The sequence below is a fragment of the Lissotriton vulgaris genome, chromosome 12 (assembly GCF_964263255.1).
Source record: "Lissotriton vulgaris chromosome 12, aLisVul1.2, whole genome shotgun sequence".
NCBI lineage: Eukaryota > Metazoa > Chordata > Amphibia > Caudata > Salamandridae > Lissotriton > Lissotriton vulgaris.
In genome coordinates, this window is record NC_141700.1 from 600,156,548 (window position 1) to 600,184,391 (window position 27,844).

At 42.9% G+C, this 27,844-nt stretch overlaps 1 protein-coding gene across 2 annotated transcripts in view; it reads right to left on the reverse strand.

Annotated features, from left to right (window-relative positions):
- The window catches only part of LOC147677813 (carbohydrate sulfotransferase 6-like), a 110,727-nt gene that overhangs the window by 12,543 nt on the left and 70,340 nt on the right, over positions 1-27,844 (reverse strand). The window lies entirely within an intron of this gene.

A 27,844-nucleotide genomic window follows, 5' to 3' on the forward strand; every position in this document is an offset into this window, starting at 1 on the left:
CATGATTGAGTGCTCAAACAAATCCGAGATCTTTATAATTTAGATGTTAGATCATGGTCCTTGCGGATTAGCAAGAGTGCATTAATGCCCCAGCAGGAATCCAGGGCCATTCTGAAACTGCTTTAAGTCGAGGTCTCTTGGCCCTGCAGTGGAAATGTATAATGTCAAAGCTAAAGGGTCTTCTCTCCTCATGGTCCATATCTTTGGTGCTACACAAAGGGCAGGGACTCATAGTGGCAGAATACAAATTTGTTGGGTCCCTACTAAATCTCATCCAGGTTGCCCCACGCTTACCCCAACTACTTGATGCAGGTGTGTACCCAATTTCCTCAGTGTATAAACTCAGACTATTACTCTATTGGCACAGATTGTGGTCTAGTGAGGAATTTGCCCCTTATAGGCTGTCCCTTCACAGAAATGATGCACTCCATTTCCTACTGGAAAATTCCCTGGTTAGTGTATGTCAAGGAATTTTTATTTAGGCTGGACCTTGCCGCTCTATGGGAATCTCCTACTGATGCATGCTACTTTTGTGATTAGGTCGGTGATCAAAGAGAGAAAACTACCTTATGGTAAGAGGAATTACGCAATCAACGCTGGGCAGGTTGATGACTGGCTTTTTTATTTTGAGCATGAAACAAAATTATTGTTGTTCCATGATGTTTTCGAAGGGACAGAGACTTCTTTGACTCACCCCCTTTACACGTGGTATTACAATTGATATTTATAATGTTTTATCGCTCTTATTGGCTGTTTACTGCGGTATTTATAATCCACAAAGCTGTTTTTACTGATAGGACTGCGTTGCTGGATTGTGTATTTTATTCTCTTTTTTAGTTTTTCTTAGCACAGTGTTGATTGCGATGATTTGTAACTATTTAAGTATAAACTAATAAAATAGATATATAGATATATATTTATAAAACTCAATATTTTCAAGCTGCAAAACAGCCAAATACGTGGAAACACATATAATTGAGACATGTAGCTTTTTAGAAGCAGACAGCAAATAGAATGGGATCACTCTAGAGGGAGCCTAAAGGGCCAGTGAGTTATAGGAGCAGAATGGAGAAGCGTGCCAGGGTAAATGCAGTATGAGCGGAAAAGAATTAAGGGAGTGAGAAGGAGAGTAATTGGTATGAAAAGATAGGAAGGTGCAACAGAGTGTATAGATTTTTGGCAATGTAGATAAAGTTAATTAGAACTGTTGAAGGGTAGGTAAGCCAGTGGTGGCGAAAGAGAACTATAAAATAGTAGGTAACGTAAGAGAAATTATAAACAAAATCGGCAGCAACGTTTTGGAGAATTTGGAGAGAAAAGATTGAAGAAATATGGGATGAAAGAGAATGAGTGATTTAGCAGAGTGCTCAGGTTAACAGGGGGGAATAGAAGTTCATCCTTAACAAAAGAATTGTTATATAGGGGATGGCCTAACGGCTAGGGCGGTCGACCTCGAATCTGGGGAATTGAGTTCGAGTATTCGCAACGACGCTGAACATCCTGGGATTTTGGGCAAATCGCTTAATCTCCAAGTGCCTAACAAAAAAATGTATGTATCCTCATGTAACGCAACTGGTGCTACGTAAAGGGTTCTGATACCCGATACCTTCGGGTCAAGTTCGAGCTATATAAAACTCTGTAAAATAAAACACAAAAAATAAGCAGTGATGTGAGAGACTAGTATATTAAACAAAGTAGTAAAGGAGAAGCTTGTAGAGTTGTTGGTAAATATGAGGTTTAGGAACCCTAGGGAGAAAACAAGATTGCTCCCCTAGGAGCATGAGACAGAAAAGAGTAATAGTCCAAGAACTAACCTGGACAGACCATAAGCAGGAAGGTGTCTGAAGGAGAAGACAGGTGAAAGGAGATGCTTTGAGATGCCAAGGGAAGAAGTACTGTTAGGAAGGATAGAGTACGCATACAGCCTTTGTGTATAAAGCAGAAACAGGTGGAGAGGAATAGAAGTGTGTTCAATATGAATATTTTGGACGTAAACAGAGCATCTTCAACTGAGGTTGTAACAGGAAATATTGCATTTTAAGTTGAAAAGCCAGATTTTATCAGTATTCACTTCCACAAATTTAAATTTTAGGTCTTCTTTTCCCAATTAAACAATTTTAACTAATTCAGGTAATTAGATTGTTGTGAAAGAGGACAACGTGGGAACGTATGAAGGTTTCATTCATTCATTCAAAATCTTTATTTCGGCTTGATGCCATAAAAGAACAATACAGGCATTACAGTTCAGTGAATAATAAAATGAACATTCCGCTTAAAATATTAAAATCATTAGTTAGAACAGTGCAATTCATGTTGGAAGACAATTGGAGCGCAACAATACAATCATAAAATCACAGGATGACCACCACACTAGTTCCAAAAAAACAAATCAATTCAGGCCCATGAAGGAAAGAAAACTCAATTACAATTGATGCCCCATTTTTTTCCTCTGGAAGAAAATAGAAAGTAAAAATCTACTGACACTAAATATTATCTGTTGCGATGTATTTGTTGTTAGGATTCTCAGAGCCTGTGAACATGACCTCAGGCCTAACAATAGACATATTGGTTTTAACCATCTTTTTCTGGCCTGGGCGTACAAGGGGCAGAAAAGGAGGATATGTTGCTCATTTGCTATATGGTTATGTTCACACATGGAGCAAATTTCGTCCAATACTAAGGACGATGAATCGCAATTCCTAGCCCAAAGTGCCAAGGTTGATTTTATTAAAAGGTTTGCATATCTAAGTTTTAAAAATAATGTTTTGGCAAGTGGGGGCTCTATTTTATCCATAAAGGTTTCATAAAGTGGTTAATCCTTAAAATTTAAGAATTTTGAAACTAAGGTCCCACTGGTTGTGATGCTTGCAGTCGTATTTACTATAAAGGTCCAAAAGGCCCTTTTTAAAATTAATTTGGGGTTGGGGGGTAACAGCTCGGGGTTCTCCCAGAAATGTTTCAGACCTATATTGCTGAACCAAGCCTTAACGTGCCTAAGCCATGGGATAGCTTTCTGTCTGTCAAGTGCCATGATTTCTTTTAACCCGTCTCTATAGTCTTGGAGTTCGGGAACATGCCATAATCTAACCCATAGCATTAAAGGTCGGATAAGGACTTGGTGATCAGTTCTTTTGAAGTTTAGGTCCAGTTGCAAAGGTACTAGTGGGGTGCCTCTCGGGACCCTTACCAGACTTCGCATAAAGTTGTTATCTAGGACACTGAAGGTCTCCTTGGACCCAGGCCCCCATAATTCTGCACCATAAAGGACTGATGGTTGGACTTTAAATTTGAATAGTTCCATCACTGGAGACACCGCTTTACTAGTGCTCTGGCTTTGCTCCCTGAGAATTTGTTTAACATTCTGGGCAAATATCAGTTTGCTTTTTTCCATTTGGGCTTTCCAAGTGAAGTTGGAATCTAGTGTCACCCCTAAATATGAGAAATGGGGCACCGATTTCAACTTTACTCCTTTCAATGTTAAGCAGCCCTTATCTGGTTTGATCGGATTTAGGGCCATACATTTTGTCTTTTTCCCATTAATCTCCAACCCCTTTTGGCTGCAATAATCACTGAAAGTGTCCAATAGTGTCTGTAGGCCATTTTTTGTTTGAGAAATCAAGATGGTATCATCAGCAAATAGTAGGGATGTTACCCTTTCGCCGTTCAGTTTAGGAGAGTCATTTTTACATCCCTCTAGGTATGAGGGGATATCGTTCACAAAAAGGGAAAAGAGCGTAGGGGCCAAAACGCAGCCTTGGCGAACTCCACGTTCGATAGGAATTTTTTGGGTTAGTTCGCCATTTGGGCCCCATCTAATTCTCGCAAAGTTCCCTTCATGTAACTCTTTAATCTGAACTACTAGATTATTTGGCATACCTGCTGCACTCAGGGTTTTCCACAAAAGATTGCGTGGCACTAAATCGAATGCTGCCCTTAGATCAACAAAAGCAACATATAAATGGGCCCTTTTGATCTTTACGTACTTCCAGTAAAGGCAGCAAAATCTGAAGATCTGGTCTATTGTGCTGACTTTTGATCTAAACCCAGCTTGGAATTTAGTTAAAATTTTATTTTCCTCCAACCAATTACTCACACGTAATAAAATGTGTCGTGAGTACATTTTCTGGAGGATGTCCATTAAGCTGATTGGCCGGTAGTTGCAGGGGTCCATCCTATCTCCTTTTTTAAAAATTAAAACAATTTCAGCTCCCTTCCAACTTTCAGGGAATTCTAAAGTACGGGATAGTTTATTGCACAAATAATTAATATATGGTGCCCATATTTTTAAATCGTGCTTGTATAAGTCCCCCGGAATCTTGTCAAGACCTGGGGCTTTCCCGGATTTTATTTGGCTTATTGCCAACTCTGTTTCCCCTAGAGTAAAAACAAGGTAATCTGCTGGAGATTCGTAGCTTACTGCATTCGTGTCCATATGGGGGATCATCGTATTTTTTATATAAATTTGTAAAATGGGTAACCCAAGTTTGCTCGTCCAGAAAAATATCCTTAGCCACCCTACCTACATGGTTCCCATTTGCTACTAGCCTCCAGAAGGCCACATTATCACGCGATCTGGCGGCTAGCAGCAGTTCAGCCCATTTATCTTCCTCCCATGCTATTTTTGAGGCCCTTTGAACAGACTTGTAGTTGTTCCTTGCTTTTTGTACATCTAATGGCGACTTAGACTTGATCGCAATTAATAATTCCCTCTTTGACTCTCTACAGGATCTATCATACCATGGCTTACTGTGGGACAGATTCTGGATCTTTTGCTGTTTTTTTTTTTGGGCATTTTGGTAACTAGTAATTTTAGGTCAACAAAAAATTTCTGATGTATTGTCAAAAAGGAGGTTTTAGTTTCCTCCTCAAGCGTTAGACCTAAGTAGGGTCCAAAGGTCCCAGCGAAAAGTGAATATATTTCACTGAGGATGTCACTGTGATCCAATATAAATGGCCATTTAAGTGATCTCCTATTGTTACTAATATGGATCTCGATATTATCACCGCCACTTTCCTCAAGTGGGAATGGTTGTACTATATCGTTAAACAGTGAAGCATCTAAAGTCAAGTTTAAGGGGAAATGATCGCTTTCGATCCTCTCCATTACTTCAAGGTCTACAAGATGCGACCAAAGGGGTATGGAAGCGATCACAAAATCTAAGTTACTTTTGTAGTTGTTCCTACTGAAGGTTGATTTCTTCGAGCTGTCGGATGGTAGCCGTCCGTTACAAGCCCTAAGGAAATGCTCCGTGCATAATTTAATCAGCTGGAGAACCAGGGTTGAACATTTAACCGATTTAATGTTCTCCAAAATAGGGATTTTATTCGCCTGATCTTCCTCATCGAAGATTTCACTAAGACCCAAAACTGGCTCAAAATTACAGTTTAGATCACCAGCCAGGATAACAAGATCCTCCCTGAGATCCAACCCACTCAGAAAACAGTCTAGTTTAGAAAGGGTTGGTGATTCTTTTGAAGAGGGTGCAGGCCTATTATAGATATTTATTAAAAATAATTTCTTCCCATTACAAATTGTAACTTTTAAAGCTAATATGTCTACGGAGTTTGTATCTATCACCTCAATATTTACCCTTAGATTTATTTCTACCCATATCAAGAGTCCCCCCGACGACCTTCCACTTCTAGAGGGGATCGCACCAATTCCATAAGTCTTGTAGCCTACCCTGTGAGGCGTATCAACTGCCCAGGTTTCCTGTAACAAACAGAAATCAAAAGATTCTATAAAGCTAGCCCACTCTGGATCCCTCAGGTTTTTTGCAATTCCAGCTATATTCCAGCAGACCAATTTTACCGGCACCCCAAGTGCAGATGACATCTCGGGGAAAACCCTGGGTGTCTCTTCACTGATGGGAGCCACAGATTGTGTTACCAAGGATGATTCCTCTAGAGATGGCATTTTGCTCAAAATGCTTGTGGGTACTACCAGTTCTTCTAGGGTGTTTGTGTCATAAGTTACAGTTTTGACCAATAAAGCAGGCACAGGATTCACCAGTACATCAGGTTCGTTAGCAGCACCTACAGCAGCAGGACTCCTTATTTATCTTCCCTTACCCCCCCAGCTCAAGAAACATCAGTCGCAATCATCTAGACCGCTAAAAATGTCAAATCTATTTGACGTTTTAAGAGGTGTGAAGGGTTTTAGGTGATCCATCCTTCTGTTCTGGGAGTTATGTGTTCTAACTGGTGCGTAGTTCCATCCCATGGGGTCTGGGGCTGTCACAGGGCAGGGAGCATAGTGCAAATTCCTTGTGCTCTGTAAAATCGGAGGATACAGAGCATATTGATTGCTCCCAACATGCTGTGCAATAGGGTGATTAATTGGCTGGGTTTGGGGTATATACTGTGGTGGGTGGTGCTGAGGTGGGAACACAACTGACCTTGGATAAAAATATGTTAATGGTCTAGGGACTATGGTGTTATTAGAGCTACCTGTCTGCCAGTTTAGTATAAATTGGACAGCATTAGGGTCCCTAAAGTTCACGACCACCACGTCGCCATCGATGTCTTTGGGTCTACCCCCCAACCATTGAAGACGACGAACATGAACAATTTCACCATTAATATGATTTGCAATTGGCCTGTATAGACTCAGCCAATGCATAATCTTGTTCTTTAATTGGGCGAAACCCTCCCTCTTGTTTTGTTCCAGCACAGGCACCCCTGTTAGGACAACCACATAGGGTACTGCCTCTGGCGGGAGTTCAGGCAAAGGAGTCCTTCTAGGTTTCCCCCAGATATGTCTGGTTTCCCCCACCTCCCTTGTCGGTTTCCCCAGGAGTGTATTAGATGTGTTGTCAATGGTTTTGTTTGCAACATTAGCCGACGGTTGGTCATAATTTTTTTGTTGGGGAGATTTGGGGGGTGGGTGATGTTGGACAATCGCTGTCAGCGTGTTCCCCATGGGTTTGGAGGTAGATGCAGTTGAAGAAGGAATGGAAATAGGGATAGTTAAGGGTGGTTGGGCTGGTGTTAATGTATTTAGTGATGCATTGTTTGATACTAAACTAGTTGCATTGTTTAAACCAGTTTTAGTTACAACGTTCTTGCTTCCCAATGCATACTCAATTTTACACAGTCTACATTCCACTTCCATCAACCTCTCCAGAATAGATGCAGAGTAAGATTTAATCAGACTCTCTATATTAAGTAATGTAACAAGACCCTTATCCTCAGTGGGCACATTAACAACCACACTAGTGTCCATACTGTCCTCTTTGTCTGCGGGCAAAATTGCTAAGGATGAAGATGGGGTATGGATCCCCTCTATAACTGCTTGTAAAGAACTGGGTTTCTTAACAGTAATGTTCGCCTTTTTCCCGAAATCAGAACAACTCAACTTGGGTTGTAGCGAATCCCCCCTTTTCCGCCGTTTTTTATTCGGCGGCGGTCAGTAGTTTTTTGGCAAGGGTGTCAGTTTTTTAGCCCTATTACGGGGTATTTTCGCTGAAGGCAGAACATTTCCCTTCAATATACTTGGACTACCAGTATGTGTAGTTAAGGATAGACCATTCATATCCATCTTAGGTGAGGTATTCGGTGTGAGCGCAATCACACTTGCTTCCAAAGGCTGGCTATCCAATATGTTTACCGACTCATTAGCTATTAAATCAATGTCAGTGTCGGTAGAACCAATAGCGGGAAGCGATGCCAGTGAAACTGACCTGTTCTTTATACTTTCCACGGAACGCCGGCGTTCCGCCCGCCGCTCCGACAAGACAATTTCCCTTGCGATATCAGAGGAGGATTTAGTAAAGTAGTTGTCAAGAGTTCTATTTAACAGTACACCCTGTTTATCATGCATGGGCTGTTCTGTGTTTGTAGAAGACATTTATGAGAGATTGTCCAACAAAGCAAACAAATCAGACCGTAAAATGGGCGACGTCAGAGGCGATCAGTACCTGTAGGTCAAAAGGACGTGCCCAGTCCAGTCTCCTCGGTTCTCTGAGGGTCTCAGAGGGTCCGCCCTTAGTCCGGGCTTTGTCCCGGGATGTGTCCCGCTCACGCGTCCCGCTCACGCGTTGCGTCACCAGGACTTATACCGGAAGGTGGATAAGGGGAGGAGTCCCGGGAAGAGGCGGCAGGTGTGCCAGGTGTTCCACGCACAGCCTGGTGGGCCTCGCAGTCCCGTCCTCCGTGTCAGCCTTTTTTTCTCCAGGCGCAGCTTCACCTCTCCAGCAGCCACTTTCCAGCAGGGTAACAAGCAGCCACTTCCCAGCAGGGTAACGCGCAGGCAATAATTCCAAAAGCTCTTCAGCGAGCGGCTCCCGCGAAGCGGGGGCCGCGAGGAGTTATGAAGGCGGAGTCAGAAGGGAGGAGCCCCGGGAAGAGGCGGCAGGTGTGCCAGGTGTTCCACGCACAGCCTGGTGGGCCTCGCAGTCCCGTCCTCCGTGTCAGCCTTTTTTTCTCCAGGCGCAGCTTCACCTCTCCAGCAGCCACTTTCCAGCAGGGTAACAAGCAGCCACTTCCCAGCAGGGTAACGAGCAGGCAATAATTCCAAAAGCTCTTCAGCGAGCGGCTCCCGCGAAGCGGGGGCCGCGAGGAGTTATGAAGGCGGAGTCAGAAGGGAGGAGCCCCGGGAAGAGGCTGCAGGTGTGCCAGGTGTTCCACGCACAGCCTGGTGGGCCTCGCAGTCCCGTCCTCCGTGTCAGCCTTTTTTTCTCCAGGCGCAGCTTCACCTCTCCAGCAGCCACTTTCCAGCAGGGTAACAAGCAGCCACTTCCCAGCAGGGTAACGAGCAGGCAATAATTCCAAAAGCTCTTCAGCGAGCGGCACCCATTTACTAAATTTGAGGAATTCTGTAGATGTTCAGGCAAAATATATAGAAAATATGTATTGTTGTGCAAGACCATTAAGAAATTTAAGTGGGAGAAAAGCATGTAGAGGGTGGATCCAACATTAGGAAGATGTGTGGGGCATGGGATCATCAGAAGGGTGTAATCAGGGGAGAGCAGGCCGTGTGGACAGCAGAATTTGGAATATTATAATAAATAATGTTACTTTAGGTTAGGATTGACTACAGAGAGATTTTGGAGCAGGGGGCTGGAGGGTCATATTGGACAGATACGCCAATAAAACCTGCATAATCATGGAAAAAGATGGAAATTCACACCCGAGTCAAGACACGCATAGCATCTCTGTGGGATCACAGAGAAGGATTGAAACAAAACTACAGAAGAGATTCTCTCAGCACTAGCAAATCACAAGGACAAAGAGAGGGTAGCTGGAAATGAGGGGATGCATAGTAGAAGCAGCGGTTCTTTGCAGCGGGTAAAGGGAGAACTCCTCCGGGAGTAGTAGCAAGGAGTCTCTCCATGCAACCGCCATCTAACACAGAAACTCCTCTGTGTAATTGATACCTGTTGTTGGCACATCCTACCTCATTGCATTAGTGAGGGTGCGTGCTGTGGTTTGGTCACTAGTCCCAGGGAAAGGAGGGTGTGCTGGAATGAACAGGAGTTCCGAGTCTCAGTTGGAGAGAATTGTCAGAGAGCCCTACTTAGGTCTAACAAATACTCTTAGACTAGTACATTATTATGAATGAGGAAATAGTGAGAAAAGCATTGCTGGATTTCCCTGAGCTTCCAGCTCTCTGAGATGAGTCTCCAAACATGTAGGTTATTCGTGAAAGTTTGATCGAACCTTTGTGCCAAAAGAAACACAAGATAAATCTGTTCTTGGCATTTACCTGTGCTGCATTTTTTCTGCTGGCTGACATCTCGCCGCCTGCACTGCAGCGACTACTTAAACAGCACTGCAGTTATGTTGAGGAAGGGAAACCTTCCTGCACATAAACAATCAATAATGGCGACTTGCTCTTTTAACCCCTCCCCTGCTGGTGACAGAACCACTCCGTCATCAGCCGCAGTCGCGCTGTGCTGATGACGGAGCGGTTCCGTCACGGCCCGCTCGGCACGCCTGCGCGGCGCGGATTCCACGCCTGCGCTGAGCGTTCTATTGAGCGGGCGGGGCCGTGACGGAACCACTCCGTCATGAGCACAGCGCAACCGGTGACGGAGCGGTTCCGTCACCAGCATGGACCCGCCGCGCGGCCGCCCCGCCCCCTTAGCACTGCGGCGGAATAGCCGCCGCAGTGAAGGGGTTAATGCCTGCTGCAGAACACATGGAAAGAGCAAAAAAAAAGAAATTGGAGAAATGTATTATTTTTCCTCATATCGCCATTCTAATGCCTGGTACTCCATGGCTTTGCAAATCTGGGGAAGCTTCAAAAAGTAATGGGAGTTGGAATGGAACACCCACAGCAACCCCCACAGAAAGCCCCTTTGCCGAACAGAGGACTGCGGCAGAAAGGGGCATTTTTACAAGGTGGCGTTAAGCCATGCTAAGTGACATAGCCCCACCTTGTAAAGATGGAAAATGGTGCTATGCCACTGGAGCATATTAAAAAGTGACGCTCTGGTGGCGATAGGGGCTTGTCGATATGCCCTTATGTCTTTGAGAAGGAATCACATGACCTGTCAGAGAGCTCATAGTACTGAATTCTTTAGACACATGTTTTTAACACAAGATCAACATCAAGTTAATTTTTTACTGATGTAAAAAGAATGGTGGCGAAAACTGGAAAATTAATAAGAAAAGTGTCTCAACTTTAGATCAATTAGGTATTCTGATCATCTGTGCAGCTTCTTGTTACTTAAAGGTCTTTCTGGCTTTGTATGTTAGCTTTGCCGTGTAGGTGTGCTGAGAAAGCACTTTAAAGGGCTAAATATTGTGGGATAAAAAGCCAGGGTGGGCGTAGAAGCTACAGGCAGTATGGGGCACTTGCCAGCACTATATGTCCCAAGAATCAAGTGAATTGATATTTAACTATTTCTTTTGGGAAATTTGTCATGAGTACCAACAGGGCCCAGGTGGCATCAGAAGCCTTCACATTAGTACATTTTTTAATTCAGCATATCCATGAGATACATAAAGAAACAGTTCTATATGGTTACCGAACCAACTGAAGGATACAGCGTACTACAGGACATGCTAGGTTTCCGTCACAGCTGCGGAGGCCCTTTGTAAATTGGACCCTTTGTTTTTGTTTATTTTCACCATGTATGTTTTCATGCTAATTATGAAGCCAGCCATTTTGCAAGGAATGAACAAGGGCTTCTTTTATAAATTCCAAATTCTGCCTTGTTTTTCGATATTTTTCTAAAATTCCATGTCTCTTACTGTTTCAAAATTACATATATAGTTATACACAATCTGTTACAAAATTAGAAACTGACAACCTGTCAATAAATTGCCAGCTTATTGTGATTTCTTTGTAACTTCACCCGTCTTTGAAACCTCAGAACACATAGATTTGAGAAATGCAGGCCATTGTTCTTTGTGCCATATTACGAACAAGCATTGGCATAGCCAAGAGGTCTCGCCTTTGGGGCCTTATAAGTTTTTTGCCTTGCAACACATTATCCTGGGTGCTACAACATCTATGAACATCAGAACACTAGGCAAAAGTTTAGAATGGTGACCCCCCCCTCTTCAAACACACACATGACCTTAGTCGCACCATTTGCAGCCCACGTCAGATATGGCTCAAAGGTATTACGCAGTCACAGGCGCCTGTGAATAATAGTGTTAATAAGTGAGATGGGTTCACACGTGCCTGATTTGGAGCAGCAAGTGGGCGTGAGTAAACGACAAGTGGGGGTGGGAGGCAAAACCTGTCAACAACGTAAGCAGACTGGCACGATGTGGGAATTATCATGTATTGCACAACAAGAAAGTTAAAAAAATGGGTGAAATCCCCCACCCACATTGTGATTAAGGTTAGACACGCCCAACAAGCTTGAAATCATCACACGTGCCGGCATGTTAACCATGTGATTAGTGAAAACCACACTTCTAAAGGTAACTTCAATGGTTAACCAGCACTACGAAACAGCCCAGGCGCGCACAAGTAAAAGCGCCGTGAAGTGCCCACTATGTCCTCAAGTGCCGATGCGAGGGCCCCCTGTACGGTGCAGACCACCTTAGTGACAGTCGATCTTAGCGTGCCATAATCCGCTTGTGCCAAAACTGAAATTTAGAATTCTAGCCCCTCTCAAACGATGAGACTTGAAAATGTGTGAAATTACAAATGTTGTCGCTTCCTGTCTACTTGCATTTGCCTATCACAAAACCAGGTGGTTGGCATTAAATAATAAAGTACTTACTGGCTGGTGTAGATTGTACGTTCCTTGGAAGTGAGAGAATGTGACTTGTACCAGCCAGCTGGGCAACTTTAATGTACTTTAATAAAACTCTGCACCAGGTGTCTGTTTCCACAGGTTGTCCAAGCAGTAATCCGTCCATGAAGTGCAAAAAAACAGGCCTGGCAGCACTTCAACTAATGAAACCTGTTCCATCAGAGATTTAATCAAAGCCTTTGTGAGTGGAATCACAGCGCTTTAACCCCTTTACTGCTGCGGCTATTCCGCCGCAGTGCTAAGGGGGAGGGGGGGGACGGCGCGGCACTCCTGTGCTTGTGACGGAACCGCTCCGTCACGAGCCTCGGGTGGGCTGTGCTTGTGACGGAACAGTTCCGTCGCGGCCCGCCCACCTAATAGAACGCGCCGCGCAGGCGCGTCGAGCGGGCCGTGACGGAACCGTTCCGTCACCAGCACAGCCCACCCGAGGCTCGTGATGGAACAGTTCCGTCACGAGCACACAAGGGGTTAAAGTTACAGAGTGGACACGCCGGCAGCATACATCTGCTCTGAGACACTCTCATAATTAGAGGGAAGTCTCTGTGCAGCACTGCCATACACATCCCTTTAGAGCTGGCGGTCTCAACTTTTTTACACAATACACTTAACACACCTGTGCATCCCTGTTTAGCACTGTCGGCAAGTGCCTGCAGCTAGTTTAGCACCTTAGGTACACAAACCCAGCCAAGTCTGTGGCAGTGCTTGCGTGATAGGGACAGTTTACTGTCTGCTTTTGTTGTGTGGGAATGGCAGAGCAATCACCTGTAAAGAACAAAGTAAACATTGAACTAAAACAGCGATTATATTAAAGCGCTTGAACCAACACAAGAATAAATCAAAGTAGTCAAGAGACGACAGAGTGAAGCTCCCACACCATTATTCACTGTTTGCACTCACTGTGCACCCGCGCTGTATTAACATGTTAACTCGAATGCAACTTCAAAGGCAGACTGGTCTGCCATTTCTGCACAGTTAATTTGGCAGTTTATAGGTGGCCGCATTATGTTTACGCTAAACGTGGAAAAGCAAAAATATATGCATGCACAGAAGAATGTAATAATTGAAGAGCTTTTTGTCCTGTAGGGAAATAATGTTGCTGTCAAGCTGTGGTGGATATGGCAGTGCGGGGAGAGGTGACCATTTCATCCCCGCTGAGCCGGTGGTGCCTTAAGGTCAACCAAAGGGGGAGCATCGTCTTGTATCACAATTGTGCACAGCGCAGGCCGAGATAGAGAATAAAACATGCATGATGTGCCCACAGCCCTGAAAATAATTGCGCTCATTTGCCAGAAAAGTAGAAAGTGCATCTAACCAAGCCACCACCCACCCATGATGGTGACACCCCGTTTGCATACTAATGAAGTTAACAGCTAGAGACAATGGCTCTGATATCAATAACAGAGGCGGGTTCTGGGTGGTGCCAATAGCACAAGATAAATAGCGCCATCATTTTACATTAGGCAACCTTTCACTTACACTATACATCGAGGGAGCCGACTTTGGTGCCTCGCACGGCTGCTGTGTGTCTTATCTCACTCTTGCAAAGAGAAGGATTACGTCCCTTATATAAAGACGATGAAAACAGGACAAAAATGTTACCTGCAGTCTTGTGTGTACAGGAACAACGTATTAATATTAGATGTGCGGGGCACGTGCAACGTACACACACATTTGTAGGCACGCATTGGGCTATGAACAGATAATGCGCGAGCCCCGAGCTCTTGAGGCGCCGTAGAGAGATGATGAATGGGTTTTTAAAGCATACAGCTAGAAAGAATACAAGTAGCACCCGGGAGAATAATTGCAATCAGCGCAACTTATACGTAGCTGCTTTAATCATAGAAATCAGCAAAAATAAAGCGTAGCGTGCCAGGCTGCTTTCCCAAACAAGTGTCGCTGTGAGGCCGCAAAAGTGAAAGCGACGTGCACTCTTGTGGAGGTGGGGTGGGGGGGACGCTCCTAATAAAAGCGGCAAGCAAACCTGACACAAAACAGATGGCTCCTGCACGCCGCTGCTGGCTCCAGAGAGCAAAACACTCTGGGAGTAAACTTTTCATGAAAATCTGGGAATCCACACGCCTAGGGCCAATTGCGTGCTGAAGCCAGATGCAAAGGCCAATAGCGTGTGAGCACCACACGCACGAGCTTCTACAAAAGCGGAAGTGATTCCAAGAGGCCGATTCCCTAGAGTAGCGCATGCACGATGCGCTAGGCTCGACATAAAAAGAACATGTTTACAATATGTGCAAAGTCCTCTGCAATGGCCAAAAAATGCAGATTTAGAAATAAAACTCAAACGGTTTGTAAAGAATTAACTGTTTATAAAGAAGGGGATGGTCAATAGATAATCGCAAGACATGACCGTCAGTACAAAAACTCTTTCTTGCTAAAATCCCAGCAAATTATGTGTGTGTACCTTCTGTAAAACATGCATTGAGGTTTGAATTGAAATTCGAAAAATATCTAAAGGAAGCATTGGCAAAGCCAATATGTCTCTGCAGTTCAACCTATTGGCTTCGCTGCTGCTTCTATTTGTTAAGAGAGTTGCAGTGAATGTCATCTTTAAATGGAGATGTTTACAAAATAAAAAACGTATTCAAAGAGGACTGCCATGAGTGCACGTGTCCATGACAGCAATCTTTAAATGCACGGTAGATGTGTGTACTTCCAATATAATCTTTAAATGCATTTCTAATATTTGAACAACCTCTTTCACAGATTCTAGGTGGATGCATGTATTTTCAATGCAACCATCTTCGAATGTATTTATAATATTTTAACAAACCCATTCAAAGATGGCGACAGTGGATGCACCCCTGGTGTCCATGTTTGAATTGGTTTCTTCAAATAATACAAACCCATTTCTTGGTGTCCACCACACATTCGCGTGGATGCATACTCATGGATGACATCTTGAAATGGGTAAAAACCCATTTTACAACGATCAGCAGTACGTAGTGAGGTGGGCACCAAAAAAGTTTTAAAACAAATCAGCAGGGAAGGGGTTACAAGCAGGGATGGTGATGGAACAACAAAGGAGAGTGGGATCGAGCAGGGGGGATTATATATATATATATATAAACTAAAAGAGAGAGGGCGCTGGGAAATGTGAAGGTGGAAGCAGTATATAGGGAGCTAGCAAGAACATCCATGTACTGCCATGGAGTGCCTAAAGGAAAAAGTAGATCCCTGAATGCCTGCGACATTAGCAGTGGCAGGATATAATTCAGTTCACTCTTATTTTCCATGACATAATTGTTACACCAGACAGGCATTGCACACGGAAAATGTTTCCCTGATAAGACTGTCAACTAGACTATTGTTTCTACAGAAGTATGAGGTTTTCAAAAAAAGAAGTAGAAATACACTCAGTCTTGTACCTAATTTATAAAGAAGTCCCTAATTTATGTGCAATTGTATGAGAATGGTTGGGATTCACAGGGAATCAATAAACCCACACATCACATATGCACACCTATGATTGCCATAGATTTATGGATCTTTAGGGATTCGCTGAATCCCAATGTGTATCCCATGAAAATTTGTACAAATCTTAGATTTCTAGGAGTTCCCATGATCCACACTATCTATGCCAGGAAATTGACACCTGGCATATAATCTACTGGAATACTCATTGTGGATATGTGAAAAAACGAATCTTTCTTTAAAGGGGGATAATGTTTTCCCCCATGTAGTAAGTACGGGGGTTTCGGATGATAGCAGGTGCGATCAGGGCTTTAAGTGGGCAGGGTCCAAGTGGATATCAGACCTGTAAGTAAGTAATAACAGACATTGAAACGGGTCGGGCCCTATATTAACGTCCTCAACTTTACTGGTAAAAACACTGATCAATTTCTGAACAAAGAAAGTAAAAATCATTAATGTAATCCATGTCAGAGATTTAGTTCGTGTTTATATTTCACGTTTTACTTAATCTTGCATTCCATGAGAGTGCTAGCTATTTCCAGGATGTTGGTTTTTTGCATTTTTTTTCTTGTTTAGTATATTTGTCTTGTACAATGCTTTATCTTAAACCGTTAATCACTGACAGAGCCAATATTACCAGCTGGTTTTAGCTGTACATCAGTTGTGCTATATGTATGAATTTATTAATAGACCGCTCATAAAGGGGGGCCAAACTAATGGTTGAGTGGCACACTATGGAAATTACAGAAATTAAGTTTACATGTTTAAGCCAAACCCTTAATTATGACATACAGGTTTTTAATTGGATGATGTGTTTCTAACATGCCACTGATTTAGTAAAGCCTCATTACACAAGCAGTTTTATTACTAAATGTTAAATCCACAGAAGAAATCAAATTACCACAGTTGTCCCTTTCACAATGAACTCTAAATAAGCATTGGCAAATCTGTTCCATTTTGACCTGAGTTGAAAAATCGTCGAAGATAATCGGCAGAAAAAGACAATCATCAATAGGGCTCCCGGTTTTATGGTATTTATGTTTTTTAACATTTCTGTCTGTATTTATCCATATTTGTTTTTGGGCAATTTTATTGATCCATAATTATTTTATGCTTTGAGAATAAATGGATTGTAAAATTGTATATTTCCACATTTATTCAACTGATAAACATGCACTCATAGTTTGATGCCTTAATGCCTGTTGCGTTTTAGCGAATTAAGCTGCCAAATATAGCAAAACACTACACCGATAGGTAAATATTAGTATTATATACAAATATATGCTAACATTTGCCTGTATATAAGGGAGACTCATGTTTTTACATCCCAATGGTGTTTATCTAAGCAGTTAATGTGCATATTTTAATTGTGTTTGTCCTAGGCTACATATGTCTTATACTTGATAACGAATAATTTTTCCAACATAATCATCTTTGGGTATACTATATTTTTTTAATAACATTAATTGCCTTTAACAGGTCACTTTTCAGGTACTGTATTGAATTGATATTGTTCCTTAAAATATTCCCTTGTTGGCCTCTGTCGTCCTATGCTACCTACTGCTGGATGGGGTGGTGCCAAGTAAGGAACTTAGATTCAGTCAATGCTGGCACTCCAAAAATTATTCGGCATGCATCTCTGGTCTTGATTTAGAGTTAGATGGCAACAGAAAGCCTTTACATTTCTAGAGGGAATGCTAAATCCAGGTAGAGCCAACCACAGGAAGTTGCTCCGTCACAGGAATAATACCGTGGAGGAAGGCCATCTACTGGATCCGCCTCCAAGTTTAGCGTCCCTCCCAAGAAGTGTCAGTCACACCAAAGATAGGCCATAATCACGTGACCACAGAGGGCGCACTGAAATCACACTTTCAGTCCAGTACCTAATGATGAGACCAATGCTAATGACTGAATATACCACCAACAGCCCTATAAAGACTGCGGTGTCCACTTCGAGCACGACCTGAGATTATTAGCACATCTAACAACTAACCAGAGCATCAGTTCCTAATTTAGGCCCTGATTACCAACGCAGTATTTGCTGCAACCAGGGCTTTAATTGGGCCGGTCTGTCCGGTCTGAGCACCAGCAGTTATTTTCAGGGGGCCTTGAAACAGGTCTCTATTGGGCTCTATTTTCGGGCCTCGCAAAGGTAGTCCATTGTCTTTTCTTTTTTTTGGACTGCAGTGAGAGCACGCACAGCGATGTGCGCATGCTAATTTTGCTCACTACTGAGTAGTGGAGGTCAAGGCATGACGTCATTGCGGGTGAGCTGCGTTGTAGGAGGAAGGGAAATCCTTTAAAGAGAGACATTTTCTCTCAGGATTTCCCTTTTCTTTTTTGCAGTTAGTAACAGCCATTGACAAAGCCAATAGTCCTGACTTGTAGGTACGATGTTACTTGTTGTATCATTTATTTGGATGCAATGACAGAGACAGCAAAATACAAGTCAGGCGGCACACTATGCTAATTACAGATTTTTGACTTACGTGGTTTTAGGCCACGCCCTTAATTGCATAGGCCACGCCCCTTCGAGAGACCCCCCCCCCAACTTTTTTATCCCACTTAAAGCTGCAACTGATCAAACCTGGTACCGGGTGGGCGGGCTATCGTTGTAAAGTAGTCCCTGATGCAGTTCACTGTAAGTACTCGAGTGAAGGAGGCAGAATACACCAGAACAGTCAATAGTATTCAGTGAGAGATGGATACCCGACTGAAGAGGGGTGGGGGGGGGGGAGCGGTAGGTGCCTGCGATAAATAGCATATAATACAGGTTTTACCCTTCAAAATGAAGCATTAAGGATTGTGTTGCTTACCACACTAAAATCTACATTTCCCAGTCTTTAATGGGCTCTTTATTCCGGCAGAAATGCATTTGACCTGCGGATAAGTACCTGTGGAAAAATGCAGATGTGTCGACTTCGTCGCATCTGGCAATTTCCGGGGGCGGTGAACTCTGCACCACTCATTCTTCGACCCCTGCATAAGGAAGAGTTTAGGCAGCAGTCTGCACTGTGCAGCCCCTTGGAATCAGGATCCTGGTGCTGTGCAGTGATAAATGAGGCATAAGGCGCAGCAAGGCACCCCCGAGCCTCGTGAGAAGCTAAATAAACATCCCTCTTTTCCACTTAAACATGACACGCAAGTTTTCCGTCAGGTGATCAGGTTCTAACACGTCACTGATTTGTTTAAACCTTATCATAAAAGCAATTTGATTGTTAAATGTTGAATCCACAGTTGCAGAAAAATAATCGAGTTATCACACAGTTGCCCCTCTTCGCAATGACCTTTGGCAAAGCCAATAGAGCCGTCTTCTATTTTGACTACTGACTAAAATATTTTCCTGCAGCCTATTTGCTGCAGCGAAAAAACTAAACAAAAACGATTGTTTTCTATAGACAATGTACGTATGAGATAAATAATTTGTGTCATGATAAAGCGTATTTTTGAGATGTAAAATAGTACCACCCTATAACCGATTGCACACATTATATAGGAAGCAGAAGGATACATCAAACTGCCAGTAGGACGGTGTTAAAGAATACTCTTCTGGGCAGTCAAAACTCACTCTAGAGAACTGGTAACAATATCAAGCTATCAAGCCAAACATAATGAGCCCCTACAATTGTGGTTTTAACCTAAAAAAATGAAATTAACCTAATTAGTATCTGACCCAAGTCAAAGTTCTTGGTCAGAGCTGATAATTAAAGCTGACGTTCTTTATCGTAGGCTATTAGCACCACACAAAAGCACCACTAGATGGCAGCATAATACTTTGTGCATTTTTGTTTTGCATATTTATATTGCGCGAACTCGACCCCAAGGTATTGGAGCGCTTTACATGAGCACCGGTTGCTTACGCATTCAGGCACGGGGAGATTAATTTGCCCAGAATCACAGGATGTGGACGCGTCCCCGAGGCTCGAACCCTGGTTTCCTTCACCAAAGTCGACAGTCTAGCCCACGGACCACATCCTCTTATTCTGTTTTGGGAATACTAACACTTCAAAGACAAACTTTCATTCCTACCATTCCTTTCACTTTTAGAAGGCAAAGTTACAGACATACAGTTTCTTTCACAAATGTTATATCCACGCGTGCCATGCAAAGGGGAGAGAGAAAGAGAAGAGGACGTGGCGTAACAGCCAGAGGTGCCGACTTTGTAAATGAGGAATCAGGTTGGCGTCAACATCCTGTGATTCTGGGCAAATCACTTCATCTCCCCTTGCCTACTAAAAATGAATGTATCCTTGTGTAATGTAACTGGTGCTCATGTAACGCACTCCAGTACCTTCGGATCGAGTTCACGCTATATAAACCTTAAAAAACAAGCATTTGCAAGTATGGGCGCCCTGGCGCAAATATAGAGGAGCGGGTACTCTCTTGGAGGGGTAGTCAAATTGAAGCACTGGAGGGCACTTGTGTTTCCCTGATGTGTAATTTCCTGATAACATTTGTATTATCTCCCATTGTGCTATTCAAACATGGTGTTGTATTGTATGGTCTCACGAGCATTGTTAATAATAAAAGAGTTTTTAAATAAATGACAAAACAAGCATTTGCAGTGCAATAGGTCTTGCATTTACACAAGTGTGAGCTATTGGCATTGTAAAGACAATGCCTTTTGTTTATGTTTTGGTTTTTAATACATACATAAACAGCATTGTCATTTACGATGACAAATCGCTTATACGTGCGTAAATGCGAATCCTATTACATTGCAACTGTTATAATGTTGTGCCCCCACCCCCTTGCTTGGCCCTAATGAAAGCGGCCTGCAGTATTAATAAAATAAATAAGCACGGCCGCTATAGTTAAAGCGGACGCGCTATAATTTTAATAAATACATTACAAAAGCGGCCAGCGTTAAGTAAATAAATAATTCAGCGTGGCAGCTATAGTTAAAGCGGACGCACTATAGTTTAAATATATACATTAGTAAAACCAGAGGGCCTGCTGAGATGTTGTCGGTGGAATAGGGAAGATCATTAAAGAAAAAGTGCTTAACGAATCATGAAGGAGACCTTGTAACGCCACAAGTAAAAGATTTAGTCCTCATGGGAGGTAACAAACGGCGACAAGGCATTTTTGGACGCAACCGAACAAACGTCTTGACGGTCACAACAAACAGGTCTTATTATACCTGCGACAACTTCAAGGGTTTCCAGCGCAATAAACTGGAGAAAATTCTGAATGTTCTAAATGTTCTATTAAAGAGTATTGATTAGGGAAAATTTTACCTTGGGATATAACGTGACATCCTTACGAGCCCTGATGAAGTTCCCCTTGAGGGAATGAAACGCGTTGGCTGAGTGATGTTTGCTCATATGAAAAGGAAAAAATGGAATTTGAAATAAAGAATGGTTTGACACTATTCACAGTCTACTGGACTTCATTACCTGGCGCATCCCCATTTGTAGTATAAACGGCGACAAGGCGGTAACAAGGTGGGACTAACAAGCCTCATAATCAATCAGAAGCTAGCATTTTCCAAGGACAATGACACCAGCCAATGAAAAATATGGGAGGAGAGTAGGCGAGGCTTCAACAGCATACTTGAAAGCAGAGCAAGAAGTGCATGCACGCTGGATATATACTATCCAATAGACAGAAAAAGAGAGGTTGTGTCCGTAATGATACGGGTTCAGCATCAGGCGATTGGACTAATTAATGGAGTCATGGTTTTAGTTGCCGTTATGCATAGAATGATCTGATCTCAATGGAAATACAGAAAATAAACTTTCAAATGTGGAATAAATCTTGGAAAACCAGATACATTTAGTGTTTGAGTAGCACATGCACACAAAGACACAGAGGCAGCGGCTCACAGAAGCAAGTATGCAAAGACGGATTTAATGCACACACATTCCGACATACCCTAAGCACATATGTGCACAGAAACACACATACAAGCATCTATGTGCTCGTCCAAGATACAATCACCCATGCACACTGGAACACACGCAATAAAAACAACTGTTATTTAAAGAATCTTATAGACACCAGAAGTACATAGATGAGGCACTTAGAGACACTTGTGCACAAACGAAAACTCACAAGGGAATACGTACAGTACGTACAGCACATGCAATCACAGACCAAGTGACCCCACAACACTTGCGAGGCATGCAGCCTGTCCCAGGTTTGAGCCACATTCATCTGCATGTTGGCATTGGTAATACCATACCTGTAATGATAGCGATGCCAATAAATAAATGTGCACATGAATAGATTGATGAAAATATGCCCATATAGGGGGAGTGGCTAGGATGCCACCTAAGATGGCTAACTGCTCGGGAAGCTCCTCCACACGTCTGAGTCTGCAACAGCGTCATTTTTCAAATGGCAAATCTGGTTCCATAGGCTGTTGCTTCCCCGGAGACCAGCCATAGCTCGCCAACTCATCAGGTGAAGCTTTCCTTACCCTTTTCTTTGCCGGTGCTGCCGCCTTCATTTCGCAGCCGCCATCTTGTGCAAGCACCTATTCATACCGGCACATCTGCTATGCGCTTCTGCTTCTGGGTGTTTGCTGCTTGGCTTAAATCCAAGCCTCTCTGAGGAATAAATATTTAACATATCAAATGTAGAGGAGCCCCACCAACATTATAATTACGTGGGGGTGCTTTTCTGCTTTTTGAAACATGTATGAACAATGATTTGAAAAACTGGGCATATATCAAATGTTGGTCTAGTGTGCTTGTGTATTTTCCGTGTGTCAACATTGTCTGTTGTTTATTGTTTATTTGTCTTGGAAATGTGTTATGTCTGTTGTCATGTTTTATTAACCTATGCACAATATGTTTATTGTTCATTGTAATGTTGGTGGGGCTCCTCTACATTTGATTTGTTAAATATTTATTCCTCAGAGTTCGTTTTGCTTGTGTATATTTTTGATAAGAACTGTATTTGTAATCTATAAAAGAAAAACATGATTTATTAACCTGTTCCATGCGGCACACATTCCCCCGCTGTGCGGGCGAATTGCACGCGTACGAGATTCTGATGGCCCCCGACCGTTCTACGCACACGCCCACTGTGACGTCGGACGGCCGGGGGCCGTCCGATGCATGGAACGGATTAATATGATATTTTTTTTAATAAAATATGAAAACCATTGGTCATATTGCCTTATAGTTAATGCTTGTTATATATTTTGTTGTTTTCCCTGCCTTCTTCTCCAGAGTTATTAAATTTTTCAGGGACCCTCTAGTTCTTTTTTAGAAAAACATGGTGATCAGTTCTCCTCAGGAAGGCCGCCACCAGGGCCATACACTTCGTGGAGACCCTGAGAGACAAATGTAGCCCAAAAGGAAGTACTTTGAATTGGTAATGGCACGCTGCCACCACGAACTTTAGAACTTTTCGATGCCTTACATGAATGGGGATATGGAAATATGCATCTAGAAGATCCATGTAGGCTGATGTATTCAGAAGTTGTAGGATCTCCTGTGGGGATATCATCATGAAAGGTTTTTCTTGATGTATTTGTTTAAGAGGCTTAAGCCTATCCCGTGTCTCCATTTTCTTTTTGATGAGGAAGAAGTTGGAGTAGAAGCCTGAGTTGCGCTGAGACAACAGAACCTCCTTTATCGCATCCTTGGTGATAAGTAAATTAATTTTCTTCTCCAGCAGAGAGAGATGATGATGAGATTCTCTGTGAGGAGGAAAATTGGTAGGCTTTTGAACAAATTCGACAATGCTGCATTATGTCTAACACCCATTTTTGGAAGACTTGCTCTTCCAATGAATGTAAAATTTGAAAAAGGATTTACGAATTGGTGTAGAGGTGGGACTGAGATGACTGGGAAATATTGGTGTCTTTGAGCATCCTGTGATTTTCCTCCGCCGGAGGACGTCGTCTTGATGACTGACGAGGATGTGGTGATGCTGTCATCGTTTTGTATGGCTGTTGTGATTGGTATTGTGAGCGATACCCCTGCTGGGAATAAGGTTAGTACCTACTCTGTTAATAAGGAATTCTGGAGGCAAACTGCCCTCTACCACTTCACCCTCGAAAGGACTGAAATGTTCGCTGTTGCAAGATGCTTAGGGATTGTGCTGTCTCCATGTCTGATTTTATGGACTGAAAAGCATCATCCACTTGCTTCCCAATAAAGATTTTCACCATGACATTGCATTTTAAGAATCTTGGTTTGCACTTCTGGCCTTTAGCCAACCTTAACAGCGAAGTACAGCAGATCCTGCCACCTGTCTGAACACTATAGATGAAATGTCCATGGCAGCTTCGATAATCAACGAGGAGGGTTTCTCACCCTAAAAAAGAATTTATTTTGCTTCCTTTCTCTTATTCTGAGAAATATTCCAGGAAGACAGACGTATCCAACCACATGTGATGGTCGTATCTCTCCAATATAGCCAACACATTGGACGCTCTAATAGCGATTGCCAATATTGTCTAGTCTTCTACCTTCCTTGTTCGGCGGGGCAGAACAAGGAGTAGATGGATTTTTTTAAGGCTGTTGGGCTGCCTGCATGATGACAAAATCAGGATGAGGCTGACCGATAAGACATGTTGGCGAGTTGTTAGGTCCCTTAGACTTTTTGTTTAATTTAGGGACAACCGCTGCCACTGAAGCCAGAGTCTTCATGAGATTTAATCCTTCCTGACAAATATATTTAACAATGGGGATGGATCTTACTGAGCATTGCGCTGAATCCTTAAAGTCATAAAGAAAATGCTCAGTCTGCTTAACTGGGAGCAGTAAGTCAAAGAGCTTGGACTCTCTTTCGAGGAGCTTGTGAAAACCTCCACTATCAGCTGGATTGAATCAGCTGGGGCTGAGGAAGGTGAAGCCAACAATGGTGCTACATAGTCATTCCATTCTGGGTGTTCATCTGCGTTCCCAGAAGGAATCTCACCCTCCTCCGGTTGTTGGTCCCCATCACTTTCAGCCAAAGTATCCCTTCTTGTGCACGAGTATGACTCTTTGGAAGGGAACTATCTCTGGAGCTTCCAAACAAGCCGGGGTTTGTTGAGCCGGCACATTTGCCTGCAGAAATAGTTTGTAATAGTCAATTAACAGAAGACCCAAATCGGTGACCATAGATATAGGGGTTTAACTGCGTCCCCTTGTCCATACTGTCATTCTTCTTCCGGTTCATTATAAGGATAATGCTCCTGAAACGTCATATTCTTAGGTGGGCTGTGGATGCCGATCCTGGAAGGAACATTCCCCTTCGAGGTATCATGAGGTGTCCTGATCAGCCCCCTCATCATCAGTGTCCTGACATTTAACTTTAAGTTGGGATGAACTCTCATCCTCTGACATCTTGCATCTCCAGAAGGCCTGCTGGAGTTAGCGGAGACACTTTGGAAATGTCCTGCCGAACAGGTGATGGATTGGCATCATCTGAAATTGTTTTGGCTTCAGCTACAGTCGCCGATGAGGCCATTGGCGGAGCCATTGACGTGGCTTGTCCGAAGATATCTTTGTTGACATAGTCTTCTTAGAAGAGGCTGAGGGCATCGATGTTGCTGCCGTTGATATTTTTGAAGTCGGAGAGACGATGAAGTAGTCGCCAGTGTTTCCGTCAATGATGAAGATGCCATAGTTGTAGTTCTGGTGGTCGAAACTGTTGACGCTGCCATTGTTACCGGCACTGAAAGGAATGCATGTGCCCACGCTTTCCCAGTCCACCATCGACACGATGTTTTTTGATGACAGATCTGATAATGGGCGGAGGTTCCTTAAAGGGTGTGACAGGAACCGAAGAAGGTGAAGAAGAAGCCCTTTAATAACAAGTTAGAGATCTAGTCAGGGCCCTGGACTCTAAATAAGATATCTAATGTAGGTCCAGGAAGACAGGACTCATGCCAGATTTTTAGGATGTTCACATGAGATCAGTTTACATACAATGATTGCATATAGAACTAATTGAAATAATTAGTGGTTATCCTGAAAACCCCTCATAGATCTTGCCATGTTTTAGATCATTTACTAGCAACCGCTCTAGTAGAGGATCGGAAGGGGAAAGAACTGTTTACTCACACTTAACATGGTTAGAAAATGCACTGACTCAGAACTATGCAAAGATGTATAGCTAACCAAACTTCCACACGAAGGTTTTTTAAGAACAGTGTGTTCCTTATCTCCCACTGAAACACGATTGCTTATTTTAATTGCCTCTCATGATATTTAAATGTCTGTTTCTCTTTAGAAATTAACCTAGCTTTCAAAGAATCAGTCAAAGCAAATGAGTCAATAATAACATCCTCTGTTGCTGGACTTCTTTAATCAGAACAGACTATTGAACACAAATCCACCCTACTTTCATTCACAACGGGGTGTTTAGGTACCCCACAAATTACATATCCCACAAGTTCATTATGGATTTCTAGTGTACTGGAGCTGTCAGTAATGTAATCAAAAATCATCTATATACGTAGACGCATACATTCACATTCCAAAATATTCCGATATCATCTCAGATTACCATTGCTAAGGAGTATCTGGGTTTGATAGCTACATCCATACAACCAGCATCATACAACTCTGGGTTCTGTTCAATCCTTATGTTCAAGAAACAGGAAATCTTGAGAAATGATCACTCTCAGTAAGTAAATATATAGAGCAAGTTTCAAGAAACATGAACATCTCTGCTTGAACATATGCATGGGCAATGCCTGAGGAGATCTAATACATGCAACTGGTAAAACAGAAAAAGCACTGGTGCAACTTTTCAAAATGCTCCAAATGTTACACCCTTGTGTATTGAATCTGATGTGATACCTGGAAAAACAGGTGGTGAATAAGACCTGCACCATGGGTTGTTGAAGGAAAGAAGATTCAAAGGCAAGAGGGAGACAACCAAAGCAAGCAAGTGTGGTGCTTAAAGAGAAGCATGCACAGAACTGGATGAGTGAAAGAGTCACATGCCACCAGGAGGGAGATGTGACAATAGCATGTGGTGGCAGGGATGCAATCAGGGAAGGGGAAACATGTAGCACGAGGCTACTTTGTAAAGTCACAGGTAAAGGAGATGGAGAAGGTAGGAGAGAAAAGAGACAAAGTGAAGGAAAACTATTGATTGTCAGCTGCAGGCAGAGGGAAGGAATAATGTGCCATTAGAGCAAAACCTAAGCCCACTAGCATCCCCCACTTCCAGGTGTGAAATACTAAGGATGATGAGTAGATGTGCTCCCTCGACTCTGTGTGGGAGAGTTTCATAGCGGCCTTGTCCCAAAATAAGCTACGCTCCATGGTGGATAGAAGCCTGTATTTCACTCAACAAGCATTGGCAATGCCAATAGGTCTGGCTTTCAATGAATGTTGTATAGTAATGTGAAGCATTAGAAGTAATAGCATGGGAACAGATCGGCATTTGTGTGGAAGCAAAGCACTGTAAAATAATATTAGTGTAAGTGAAAAGGTCAGTGACAGTTGCACTGTAAAGTCAGACCTAAACATCCATGTGGGCTAATGATTGCCCTCCTCCCAACTATGCTGCTGCTGGAGAAAAACACATTGATGAACTAGTTATCTAAGCATTTTATTAGCATTATAAAGTCATGCGTGTGCCCCTGAAAATTCAAGCTGCATAAATAAACAAAATAATCACAGCTGTGTGGAGGGCAAGTACTTCTTTGGTCGAGCAAGGTCTGCGAGGCATGCTGTTTTCGAGTATGGGCTTGAAGCTCCGCCCACTCTCTGCCCATATTTTTCATTGTTTTGTGTCATTTTTCTTTGTAAATGCTGGCTTCTGATTCGTTAATAGGCTTATTAGTCTCTCCTTAGTACAGCCTTGTCTTCACTTGTAACCTTCAATGAGGACTGGCCCTTTTACTTCGGTTGTTACACGGTATGTCTTATCTAGTATGAATACACTATTTTCTTTCATGAGTTTCTCCTCCTGCAAGCACAACATGCTTTCATGCAACATTCAGTGCGCCATGCGCGCTGTCACTTTCCAAGCACACTGGGACAATGGCAGCTGCTTCTTTGAAATGAAATAGGTCTCGCATTTACAAGACTTTCATCTATTGGCATTGTAAATGACAATGCCTTTTATTTACGTTTTAATTATCAAAACAGATCAATAAAAGGCATCGTAATTTACAATGCCAATAGCTTAAACTCTCGCAAATGCGTTACCTATTGCATTGCAAATGCTTGCTTGAGGAAGCACACAACTTCCGCCCAATCAGAACATGTGCCCCTGACTCCCAACATGTGGATGGA